This window comes from Macrobrachium nipponense, chromosome 44, assembly GCF_015104395.2.
Source record: "Macrobrachium nipponense isolate FS-2020 chromosome 44, ASM1510439v2, whole genome shotgun sequence".
NCBI lineage: Eukaryota > Metazoa > Arthropoda > Malacostraca > Decapoda > Palaemonidae > Macrobrachium > Macrobrachium nipponense.
The window spans coordinates 21,158,491-21,172,245 of NC_087221.1; the positions used below are offsets into that span (position 1 = coordinate 21,158,491).

Sequence of the window (13,755 nt, forward strand, 5' to 3'; positions counted from 1 at the left end):
AAAGAGTTATGCTGAGAGACCAAACAAATAATATATTTGTTAGTCACCGATGCCGGACGGCGCGGTGATGATTCTTAATAAGCATAAGCTCAAAAGGCGAAAGTCAATTGCCTTCAAAAGACCGAGGTCCCTGATGGCAAGAAAATCTCATAGACGTTGAATCTCAGCTTAAGGAGAAACAACACTATGTGACGTTGAAGACGAAGGTAGGCAATGAATGCAACCTACGTCTTCCAGCTGAATCGAGAGAAGGAATCTCAAGATTCTAAACCTGTGCTTACAAATGACTGAAAACGCTAACCGCCATTTCATTGCTGTCCGGTGTGCAATGAAAGCGGGGCGTTCTTCAGTAATGAAACACAGGGGAGAGCCCCCTGAAGAACTGCTTCTCATGGGCTAAACGTTTGGAAGTAGAGCTGGCAGGTGTGGGAGTAGGCGATGGCTTTCAATACATCTGCTAATCCGGGGTGAACAATGAACAATTGCACACCTCCGAATACAAGATATTTTGAGGACAAAACTCAGATCCGCAAAAATCATTCGCATTATCGAGATACGATGCAGCAAGAGACTATTACAGAATTCTGTTACCGTGCGGTAAACAGAAAGATGAGTCGAATAGATATCTCTGTTTAAAATTCTCGCAATACGAAGACGATAAATACTAGCGTCACAGCAGTAGATGGTCATTCATGTATGCGAGAATCCCCGTTAATCAGAGACTTAAGTCCGTGATTGTTGGGCAGAGATACGGTTGGTATTCAATCAAAGCAGGTGAGAAAGACATAACCAACCGTCCATCTCAAAGCGGCACTGGTACTGAAATGCCTCGGGCAATTCAATACGCAGTAGCTGTCGCTGACATCGTCATCCTGAGTTGCCAAGTAATCCTTCCACGAAGGAATGCGTTCGGCTAGAACCACCGAGCATAAAAAGATATGCTCGAGCAATTATATTTATGCGAAAACGAATTTCGGTAAATATAAAAGCTTAAATGGTGTTGTTGTGACAACACCATAAGTATATAAAAATTGAAACTGGAAAACTCCTGGGAGGTTGCAGGCAACCCGAGTTTGCAGTTCAATTAGAATACTTTTCGTCTAAGTCGCAATCCGTAGAATAACCAGGATATGCGCCTACCCCTCGGACCATTCAACTGCTTAACAGAATCATGTCGCGAGGTTAATATACGTAGTATATTTGTAGGATTCTGAACAACGATCTCCATCCTAAATTCTTTCCTTCAAGAAAACAAATAAGGATTGGAGATCGACCACCTTCGGTCTCTATCAAAGAGAGTGAAGAAGTCTACCTCGAAGGAAAGCTTCAATGGTGAACAGAATACTAAGACAATAGTTCAAGCCAAACTGGATATTCCCGTCCGTTCTTCTCTATTCCAGGTTGGTCGCCTATTGTGAGATAGTCTTCTTTCAGCAGCAGTCTTCTTCCTAATGCCAGAAATTCCAGGAATTCGAGCATAGGCGAGGTTCCCGATTATCGTGTAACATATCAGGGATTCTCGTCTCGCTCACTTTGGACCGTGGTCTCGCCTAAGTGTTTGGAGATCGTAAGAAACTCTAACACTCTGAATGCGCTAGAAATTCCGTAGAATTCTAAGCAGTCTGCGAAACCCCCACCGAATTCGTCAAACGATATCGGCTGGTGGTCCTCTCGATTCCCGTAGAAATCGAGAATGGGGCAGGATCCCTCCTCAACGACCGGGGCTTACGTCAGGTAGGACCCGAAGGTCCCCGGTAGCGCAGTCCCCAACGTGGAATCCTACAGAGAAATCTCTGTAGGATCCCTCCCCTTTCCCTCGTAGCCGTAAGGAGAGAGGGAATGGGGGAGGAATTGGATACTCGCTCGCCTTCCCAGTGGAACTAGCAGTTGGAGAAGAGTAGGAGCAGCCATCGCCTTGCGGCGATGGCCTCTCAGAGTCTGGGAAAACGTTTTCCCCGAGGAGGGTTACGAACTCTCACTGTAGGTAAGGGTCTGCCGCCACTGTGAACGTCGTCTGGGTGGGGCTGATCGACACCTGACAGGAGAGAGCCGATACCGTCCTCCGACTCATTCCAGTCCTCGTCGAGGTCGAAACCTCTCAGGAGGACCGAAGGAGTATTTAAATACGGTGTCCGAAGACACGTAGAAACGCCGCTGTCGCAGTAGAGGAGGTGGAAGTAGCTTGATCGACGGGCCAGAACTGAGAGAGCCTTCTTGTCCGGAGACGAGAGACTCTGGTTCAAGACAGAATCGGCAAGCTCCGATCGCGGCAAACCCACCGTCGGTTTGGGTTCCCTCTCGGGCCCCAAAACGACTCGAGCAGAGACATGGGCTCTGCTGGTGAGAGCGGCGATCCTTCCCCCAGGTCGTTGTGCTGACGAATCAGTGCAATAACCTGGGCAAAGTTACTCTGAATCTCGGAAGTTACAGCGTCTTGAGGAGTAGGACCGTCCAGTCCCTCCAACAAGAGCAGCTCCCAAGACCCTCCTCCTTCAGAAGAAGGACCAGCAACAGATCCCTGACGGTTGCCTCCAATCACTTGCGCGTACGTCCTGGCTGGTTCTAAGACAATACCTGGCACGTGCGGCGTCGTGACGGGATCGTGAGCGGCGCATCTCTCACGATCACTCCTATATACCTCGCTCTTCCCGGCGTATGCCGAGGAAGTTGAAGGTATTGGAGAGACAGAACTGACGCTACCCCCTCCCTCCTGACGGTCGCCACCAATCACTTGCGCGTACGTCCTGGCTGGTCCTAAGACCATACGTGGCACGTGCGGCGTCGTGACGGGATCGTGAGCGGCGCACCTCTCACGATCACTCCTAGCTACCTCGCTCTTCCTGGTGTAGCCCGAGGAAGTTGAAGGTAGTGGAGAGACAGATCTGACGCTCCCCCCCCCCCCCCCCCCCCCCCGCTCGCTGGCAGGACCAGCGTACGTGGGGGCTGCAGCCGCTCACCAAACCTGCGGTGGGGATCGATCTGCAGGCCTGGCCGTGCCGCTCACCTGTGGCGAGCGGCTCGACTGAGCACGTCGACCCCGGTCCCGTGCGTCAGACGAGCTGCTGCTGGCCACCGTCTCCGTCCGGTCCCTGTGGGAGCGGCGGTCAGGTGATCTGCAGAGCTCGCTTTCGCGGTGAGACCCAGGTGAGCGTCCTCGCGGCACGGTCAAACCGCTTTGGTACCAGCCGAGGCTGGTTACCGTCGGTCGAGGGGACCTGGGGGACCTCTTCCCAGCCTCATCAACCCGTGGCCGGTCAGAGACCGTCACGTCCACCGACCCGTACCGGCTGGTCGCTACGAGAGCAGCCGCTGGCCTGGCGAGAGTCACCTGAGCGGCTCTCGACAGTCTTCTGCTCCGTGCCTCGGTCATGACGCTGAGCGAACTCAGGCATCTTAACTTTGGCTGCACGGTCACCCGAAGGAGACCGTACACTCGGAACTTCTTGCGGACGAGAAACCGAGCCGGTACCTGGCTTAGCAGCAGAGCTGCCAAGACCAGGCGAGGGTGTACCAGCGGTAGCCAGCACACCCTTGGTCCCCGTCTTCTTCTTCTTCTCAGAAGGGGAGACAGGCCCCGTTCCCGAAGGCAACAGGAGGACCAGCAGAAGAACCCCCCCCGTCACACCGGAGTGTGACGAGCCCTTCGAAGTTCCCGAAGGAGTCTTCTTAGGGGGAAAACCCGGTTACCAGCTGGTCGCTGCGAGAGCGGCCGCTGGCCTGGCGAGAGTCACCTGAGCGGTTCTCGCCAGCCTTCTGCTCCGTGCCGTGGTCTTGGCGCCGAGCGAACTCTGGCGCCGAAACTTTGGCTGCACGGTCTCCCGAGGGAGAGCGTACACTCGGGATCTCCCGCGAACGAGAGACCGAGCCGGAACCTGGCGTAGCGGCATCGCCGCTAGCACCAGGCGAGGAAGTACCAGAGCTAACCGATACTCTGCGGTCCCCGTCTATCTCTTCCTTACGGAAGGGGAGACGGGCCCCGCTCCCGAAGGAGCAGGAGGACCAGCAGAAGGACCCCCGTCCCACCGAGGTGGGACGGGCCCTTAGAAGTTCCCGAAGGAGACTTCTTAGGGGGGGGAGGCAGCCTTCTTCTTCTTCGGCTTATGGGCCTTAGAAGTCGAAGGGGAAGAGGCAGCAGCAGACGAAGACGAAGATGACACCTTCCTCTTCTTAGTCAGCTCACGCAGGACAGTCGTCAGGTCCTCCATCCAGGCCGGAGTCGGGCCTATTGCCGAAGCAACACGGCCCGACTGCACCTGTCCGGAAGGACCTGGGACTGGGGAAGGGAAACACACCATGGGCAGGACCAGCATGGACAGGCGCAGGAACCAGGAGCGACAGGAACAGCAACCAGCTCAGGAGCGGCAGGAACAGCCAAGCCAGTAGCGGGAACCACATCAGCGACAGGTACGGCAGGCCCAGCCATCGCCTCGTAGAATCATCGGCAGCCAGCGTGGTACTGGCGGCGGCGGCATACCCCTCCTTGGTACGGCGGCGACCGGCCCTAGAAGCGGCAGACGGCGTCACCGACACAGCATGGGGAGTGTAGACCAGCGGGGGGAAGCAGCATAAGCGGCCGTGAAGGTTGTAGTGGAGACCGCTCCAAGGTCACCGCCCCAGACCTCGCTAGACACTGCAGCAGATCGTGGATGCTAGGCACGTCCTGCAGCCGCAGTGGCCCATACCTGTCCAAGGTCGTCTCCCACGGATGTAGCACCTGCGGTAGCACAGACAGATTAGTAAGATGGGTTCCCTCACGCACGGGGGGGAGACATGCCCCACCCCGAACGGAAGGAAGACCCCAATACAAAATACGAGGAAGCTGAGCGGGGGGGCAGGAAAGAAGACTAAGAATCGGATACCAAGGGAGTCGCGGGGAGAGCTTTCCGACGACTTCCTGGCAGACCTTCGCTTCCCCCTAACCCCCGCACAGCAGTGAAAAGTAATATGAAAATGAAACAGAATACTGCCCTTGCGATTCACTTCATAGAACTTAAAGGGGGAAAGATCAATTCCCGGGTAAGAGCGGAAACTTGATCCATAATAATATGATGCTATCATAAATATATATGAAAATGAACAATACTGCACTTGCGATTTTCACTTTCACAGCAATAAATCGTAAGGATTAATTCCCGGGTAAGAGCGGAAATTGATCCAAAATTAACTTTGATGCAATTAATAAATGAAAATGAAAAGAAAACTGCATTGCGAATCCACTTTCATTGCATTCTATTCATACAAAATAAGAGGCTCGTGCCGAGCGCAATCAAGCTCTCGGCAACGAACGCACAGGGCAAAAATATAATGAAAAAGAGAACTTACATCTTTCAAATACACACTTTCGCCCAAAATACATGCGCCCTCGGCACAGACACACAATTCAATTCAATTTCATGAAAAGAGCGGAAATCGCCGCCTCTAAGGCGATAGCTCCATGTTGATTCATAATTAAGTAATGAAAATGAAAACAGTGTACTTACAGTTTCATTTTCAAGATCAAACAAACCATTAGTAGAAAGCACAATATAAACAAAGCATACAACGATGAAACGGGCAGAGAGCGATGACGAACACGTCCTTCACACCCGCGGCCGAAAGCAAAAGTGATTCTTCACCTCGCGCGCACGATCGGACAAGCAGTTAACTACCGTTCTCCCCTTGTTCGAAGCTTACGACCGTCCCAGCTGCCGCTAGTTACCTTCCTATTGTTAAAGGACCGAGGGTTTGTATTACGTATCGGAACAAAATTTATTTATCATACAAACATGGTTAGTCCTCACCTTCTCCCATGCATTTATTTAAAAATTTTTTCTCTCTCTCTCTCAGTATATAGGTTTAATGAAAATATACAGTAATTAGTGAATACACAATGTTGGTCTACAAAAAAAAAAGAATCTGTGATAATTTTATAAATAAGGCCCAAAGACAAATCCTCAAATTAGTGAAATTTCCCCCGCAGGCAAGTGAATGATGTGTTACACAAAAATCTGCACCAAAATGAAATGCAGAAATGTGAAGTGTGTAAAAATTGGTGGGGGTTATTGTATTGGCCTACAGTTGTAACAAGGAACATTTACAACAATCCTTGAAACATGACACAATATTAATTTAAGCTCATCTGGTACAACTACTTTTCTTACTGTACTAGAGGGAAACCATGGCATCACTCAAGGTTTATGAAGAATGATTATGCAGCCACCATCCAGCAAATTTAACTTAGTTTTGCATAAAAGCTTAAGGTGGACGAATATGGCCACCTCACACGTGAGACAGGAGATATCTAGAAGCAAGAGGTCTTGACCATTCTATTGCATCAATAGCTAAAACTTCTGTTACAATCTTGTCTATCTTTAACCCTCCACATATGTATTGTTTCCTGCTCTCCGTCTCAGTTCTGGGATATCCAAGTAAAAATCATGTTTCCTGTTGATAACCAAAAATAAGTAAATACTACACTAACTGGTATGGTCTAAATAGCATAAGCCATAGTAAATAGCACCAACAGGAATGCTCTAAATAGCATAAACCATACAGTAAACAGTCTAAAAATACATGGTTCATGTCCTTACTTCGTATCAATCACAAACAACATTGCAAAGGACAGGTCACAAGGATAATTACAGCATCATAACCTTATTTGCTCTGACCTGACCTATGAAACATGGTCCATAACCCCACATAATCTGTCCTAGAATCAGAGTTGGGATATAAAATTCCAGTCATAGGTCAAGTGCTGGTATCTACGAGGTCATTTAGTACTGAAAGGAAAATTAAGAATAGAGGTTTCAAAAATGTAGGCTAACAGAAGGGAAACCTCTTCAGGTGCACTGACAGGACTAGCCTAGTAGTAACTACTTCCCTACAGGAAACCTGAGCTAGAGACCCACAAGTCATATAAGTAAAAATACTGGGATGCTGCTTTCAAAATTTTTACTTACAACTCGAAATATTTAGAAGATTACTGCCATCTTGATGTTTGCGGAGTCGCTTGTGTCAATAAACTTCCCATTTCCTGTGCTAAATCTGCACACCACATGTGCCCATAGATGCTGGGGCACTTTCATCGCAACAGTCGTACACCTGAACTCTTACCAGCACTCATTTGTACTTATTCAAGGGGACTACGGCATTCTTTGTGGTGTTTTGCTCTCTTCAATTGTTTATCAGTGTTGTCAATTGGTATGTGTTTACCCTCCAAACTGGGTATAAGACTTACACAAAACCGGGGAAATAAGTGAAATTAGCTTATCTATTTGTAGTATATATACATATTACGGCAATTTTATCATTACTGCATTACTATGACAACTAGAATTCATGGAAACAGTTTGTAAATGCATCGGCGTATGTGTGATACTCCACTAGATTAGCAACGATGAGTAATTTTTCCTCGCTTCGTCTGCTCGTAAGTATACACCCGAAATATTTGTAATTTTTCGTGGTTAATTTGGTTGCAAAAAAAAGGGATAATAGACATGAATTAAATAAACATTTTGAAGTAAAGTTAAACTAAATAATGAGTAAAGTAAACAATTAAGGGAATAAAGCTTTGCACCTCATATTCAGTGTTGTCATTTGCTGCTCGTAACTGTGTTTGTGGAGTAAGTACTTAGGAACCAGGAACAGTAACGTGGTTCAAGTGCAATGTGGAGTGAATCAAGACCAATATGTGTATAATTACAATCAAATAAACACTGTGGAGTTTCAGTAAGGATAAAACCACCAATTACAAGGTAAAACTGAATTCAGTTTAAACCATGACCCCAGGAATAAAAAGTTTCATACTTTCATTAATATAGGCAACAAAGTGTTGTTTCATTGTATATGCGCTAACACTGTTCAGATGAGTGCTGGGAAGGATGGTGGATTGTCCGTGGTTAGACCGGCCAGCCTGACGATAGCCGCCATATTGGATTTCAAAACTGGAGGAAGACCTCCTTATCCTATCGCGCTCCAATTTTCGCACATAGGATTCATAAGCCTTCCAACCTGAATCAGACAGACATTCACACTCCTTACAACGATCATCTATTACACACACATGGTCTCTACAATTCGTGCATACTGTGTGTGGGTTCGGTAGCCTCACCTTACAACCTTCCATACAACATACTCTGGTGCTAGTTGAACTAGTCCCAGACATATTATTTAAAGAAAAAACCAAACCAAATTCAAAATCCAATCCACTATCAGCGTATGCCTAGTCACGATCCATGTTCAATAACCAAAAGACAAACGGAATACTTAAGTAACAAAGAAGTTTCGAAATCCTAGACGGAGGTACTGAAAACATGAAAACAGTTGTTATCAGCACCGGCGACAGAAAAAATCTGGATAGAAAATGGGAATGGTTCCTGACTCCCGCCTCCCAGCGGCGGGAATGGGTACTAACCACCTGGCCGACCACTGCGTGTGCCGGGAGTTTTGAAATTTCTGTCGGACTTCGGAGAAATACAGCTATATATATATATCTGCTGGGTAAGTTTCATGAACAAAAAGTACTTTAACATGTCCTGACACCGGAGATGGGCACCAGTCATGAGTCATCAGTGGTGGGATCAACACCTCAAGACCTCTACTCTCCTTTAGAAGTAAGCAAAAGTACTTTTTCGGAGGGTGGATCAACAAGCAGGCAAGACTGGTTCAGCTAGTCCACTCGGTTGTTTCCCCTACGTAATAAATTTATGCAATTCACAACCTTATTCTGGTGTTTAACTAATTATTTAAATGTTATCTAGTGCATTCTTCTTCTTCTTCCCGAACAATCACCAGGTTTATCCCTGTCACAAGCATATGCACAATCATGGGTACAAGTGGTGCGCGGATTTATCAAAGGAAATGGGAAGTTTGTTTTCGCAAGTGACTCTGCAAACATGAGATGGCATCAATCTTCTATATTAGGTGTTTTAAGTAAAAACTTTGAAAGCTTATGGAGTAGAGTAGAATATAGAATTTAGGCCAAAGGCCAAGCACTGGGAGCTATGAGGTCATTCAGCGCTGAAACAGAAATTGACGGTAAAAGGTCTGAAAGGTGTAACAGGAGGAAAACCTCTCAGTTGCACTATGAATCAATTGTTAGGAGAAAGTAAGATAGAAAGTAAGATGGAAGAAAGGGAATACGAAAGGAGGTACTAGGGTAAACAATCACGGACGATCCATCGTCATCCTGCTGGCCGGGTCTTATTCACTCTATATTTAATTGGTGAAACAAGAATACAATTACAACTTTAAACATACCATTCAAAAGATTGAAGTTTTGTCAACATAATGTGATATATGAAAATCCCATACAAACTAAAATAAGCATGTTACACTCTTCGTAAAATATGTTTTCAAGGCAGTTTTGAAATCCAATATAGCGGCTATCGTCAGGCTGGCCGGTCTAACCACGGACAATCCACCATCCTTCCCAGCCTTCCCAGCACTCATCTGAACAGTGTTAGTGCATATACAATGAAACAACACTTTGTTGCCTATATTAATGAAAGTATGAAACTTTTTATTCCTGGGGTCATGGTTTAAACTGAATTCAGTTTTACCTTGTAATTGGTGGTTTTATCCTTACTGCCATCACAACTGAAACTCCACAGTGTTTATTTGATTGTAATTATACACATATTGGTCTTGATTCACTCCACATTGCACTTGAACCACGTTACTGTTCCTGGTTCCTAAGTACTTACTCCACAAACACAGTTACGCGCAGCAAAAGACAACACTGAATATGAGGTGCAAAGCTTTATTCCCTTAATTGTTTACTTTACACATTATTTAGTTTAACTTTACTTCAAAATGTTTATTTAATTCATGTCTATTATCCCTTTTTTTGCAACCAAATTAACCACAAAAAATTACAAATATTTCGGATGTATACTTACGAGCAGACGAAGCGAGGAAAAATTACTCATCGTTGCTAATCTAGTGGAGTATCACACATACGCCGATGCATTTACAAACTGTTTCCATGAATTCTAGTTGTCATAGTAATGCAGTAATGATAAAATTGCCGTAATATGTATATATATACTACAAATAGATAAGCTAATTTCACTTATTTCCCCGGTTTTGTGTAAGTCTTATACCCAGTTTGGAGGGTAAACACATACCAATTGACAACACTGATAAACAATTGAAGAGAGCAAAACACCACAAAGATTGCCGTAGTCCCCTTGAATAAGTACAAATGAGTGCTGGTAAGAGTTCAGGTGTACGACTGTTGCCATGAAAATGCCCCAGCATCTATGGGTACATGTGGTGTGCAGATTTAGCACAGGAAATGGGAAGTTTATTGACACAAGCGACTCCGCAAACATCGAGATGGCGGTAATCTTCTAAATATTTCGAGTTGTAAGTAAAAATTTTGAAAGCGTTTTGGTGAAGTTTGCACTGCGTTGGCCACCATTTTCATTACCCTCTGTTTAAATTTAAAATATGGCCTTAATTTCTAACTTTGGAGAAAATACTTACTTTGAAAGGAGAGTAGAGGTCTTTAGTTCCTTCTCTCACCAACAACAACTCGTGACTGATGACCATCTCCGGTATCAGGACGCGTTAAAAGTACTTTTTTGGAGGGTGGCCAGCCGTGGTAGTCGGTGAGTTGGGCCAGTCCACGCGATGTCTTACCCTAGGTAGTACAGTAAAAGAAACAAAAGGGGTTGCAGCTAAGGGCCAAAGGCACACTGCAAAGAACCTTAAGTAATGCCTACAGTGCACTGCATTTAGATGCACTGATGGCACTACCCCCCTGAAAGCGTCATGGAGGTAAGTTAGCACTGCGCATGGCTAGACTTTCACTAACTTCTGTTTAATTGGAAATTAGGTATGGCCTTAATTTCTAACTTGGGAGAAAACACTGAGCTACTTCGAGAGGAAAGTACAGGTCTCGAGGTGTTGCTTTCATGGAAATTAGCATGTGACAGACGTCTAGGTAATTCAGGTTACTGGAGTGCTCTAGTTACTACCTAGTACTACCTATTTCGCCATGTTTAGTACTGGCCCCTGGGGGTTGATTACAGTCGTCCGAATAAATATTACTTAAAATTCTTGTTCAGTAGGTAAAGCTGCATAGAAAAACCGCAACTGCCATAGTCTAGGCCGCCGCGGATATGTACCCGAGATCTAGCTACTATCTTTTGGTTACTACCTAGGTACCTACCAAGGCTACCTACTAGGTAGTTAGCTAAGTGATCTGATCACGCTACCGTACCAGTGGTCGCCTGGTTGCAAAGCGGTACTTTACCCTAAATAGTTAGAATGTACTAGAATACTAGGTATTTAGGTAGGTTAGCTACTAGCCTCCTAGGCTACCTAGTAGTCTTTTTCTCTTTAGCCTAATACTACTAGCTAGGTGCTGCCTAGCCTACTGTCTGAAAAAGAAACTTTAGGCTAGCTTACCAAATTACACCCATTTGACCAAGGGTGGCAAATAGGTAGCTAAAGGGAAATGGTCTTCAATTGCTGGCATTTCTCGAGTGAAAACACTGTTAGTCTTTGGAAGACACGGAGACATGGCTGAAATTAACCTTTCCGCGGAATATTTCCTACGAGTAGTAGTAGTAGTTATGGGTCGAGGCAATGCCTTTGCAACGGCGCCTCTTAGTCTTGGGTATTTTTTGTTTTTGTTTGTTTATTTGTTTAGCTCTTTCCTTTTTTTCTCTCTTTTTTTCCACATCAAGTATATGGTTTCTTTTCTTATTTCGTTGTTACCTGAAAATAGAAATTTTCCCACTACGTCACTTTCCTTCTCTTCATAGGGTTGTTGTAGCCCTATTGCTTTAACCCGTTCCTCTATATATGTATCACAATATAAAAAGGAAATGAAATATGTCTTCTACTGCATCATTGCAAAAAGGACATATCGCAAGATTTGAGCATCACTTACGCACTGATGCTCAAATCTCATGCGACATGATTCCATACGATTTCGTTCAAAATTCACTAACTGGCAACTAGCATGCTCCATATTTATCTATTATTTCAATGCTTATTGCATACAATATGGACATAATATGTTTCATAACAGTGAAATCTGTCATATATGTCAAAACTGTAAGAAAATGTCACGTGTATGAAATAAAAAAAAAAAAAACTCAAAACTTTCGTTCATTCATCGCTGAAGCATTTGACCAAAATGAAGTCATCATCAAGCATTAGCTCAAATGTTAAATAAATAAAAAAAACGAAAAAAATTGTCATAATATTAATAATGCTTCCAAAGCCAACATAAAATTTGAAATAGGCATATTTGATTACTTTTATACCTCAATGCTGAAAAAAAGTAAATATGTATTATTGGAATTTATTTTAATTTCAATCTTACTTATATTTAATAACAAAACAATTATTTAACAACCCAAAACAACTTACATTAAAGAATAGATCATCTAATAAAACTTATTTGTGACATTGCCGTACATTACCTTTTTTCCTTAGACATGGCCAAAGATACATAATAATGTAAAGCACTTATCACAAATGTTTGACGGTTTGACGGTTGACCGTTTGTTCCAAAAATTTGTCGTTTTGTCTTGGAGTTAGAACGTTCAGTTTTGTTCAGGGTTAATTTCCTATTACAATGTAGATGCCGGCCTTGCTAATGAGAAACTCTTACTGTAACTGTTCGCCGTGGCTGTGGTAACCTCCGAGGTAATTTACTTCTTACCTTTGACAGGTACATATTACGCACGCGCGAACTTAAGACCTATTAGGCAATTACTAGTTTAAGTAATTTAATTCATAAGTTTAATTTTATTATATTCATTTTACTTATCATTAACGCTAATAGTTACTATACTAAGTAGCATTAAGTTATTTACTTTTAACTTATTAAGAAAAATAGAAAGCTTCGAGTGAAGCTAACGGCCGAATGGCTATTCCCCACAGTCGGACACAAATATCAATCCTTTCTGATTTCTAACAGTATATACAAAAGTAGAATGCGCCGACCGATATCAACATGTGAGGGGAGCGTGAGTGACGTATCATTCTAATGTCTTATCGCTTGGCGATAGACTTTTGTTTTTTCCTTACGGCTGTTATCCGTAAGTAATGTTTGGTTCCTCTCATCTCCCTTGGATATCTTAGTAGAGAGGTTCTTTCTTGTCTAGAGGAGATGATTCAAACAGGCTAGTTGCACAAAGTAACAACTTTATTCTGTAACTCCATACTAGGAGATGCAGCTCGGTCGGACGACCGATATGGTTGAGATTTGGCTTCGAACTGCCATTCTAAAGCATCGCGTCGATAGCGGAACATTAGCTATCTCAGCAATTCATATAAAAACACATACGTAGTCTGCCGGCTCGGAAGTTACAAGTTTCCGGCGTAGGTTAACAGGTCAACCTCTTCCCATGGAAGTTGTTGTGCAAAGTTATCATAACATAAAAATGTTGACAAAGCTTAGAGCTAGATCAGGCTACTGCAGACAGTGCATAGCGTAATCTAAGAGGTCTGCTTTGGTCACGTAGAACCCTCCTAATGCCATGACCCCAGGTCACTGGTTATTATATATAATGTAATTCTTACATCATTAGTGTCGGTGCAACAACAACCACCCAGTGTAAATAACATAAGTAGGTCTACACTGAGTAGCGACAATGAAATTATCTTGAAAACACATACCTTATATGTGATAGAGGAATATTTGGATTTTCATACATAGTTAATTGTTATATATCTTAAATATTTAAAAAATTATGGCATACTAGCAAATATTCGCCTATGCAATTATTCTTTGGTCAAAGCCCAGATATTGTT

At 44.2% G+C, this 13,755-nt stretch overlaps 1 long non-coding RNA gene across 3 annotated transcripts in view; it reads right to left on the minus strand.

Moving 5' to 3' along the window:
* Window positions 1–11,542, minus strand: part of LOC135204078 (uncharacterized) — a 105,867-nt gene extending 94,325 nt beyond the window's left edge. For all 3 annotated transcript variants that reach the window (XR_010312089.1, XR_010312088.1, XR_010312087.1), the window contains exon 1: window positions 11,395–11,542. This is a non-coding gene — a long non-coding RNA (uncharacterized LOC135204078). The remainder of the gene's footprint in view (window positions 1–11,394) is intronic.
* Window positions 11,543–13,755: the final 2,213 nt, after the last annotated feature.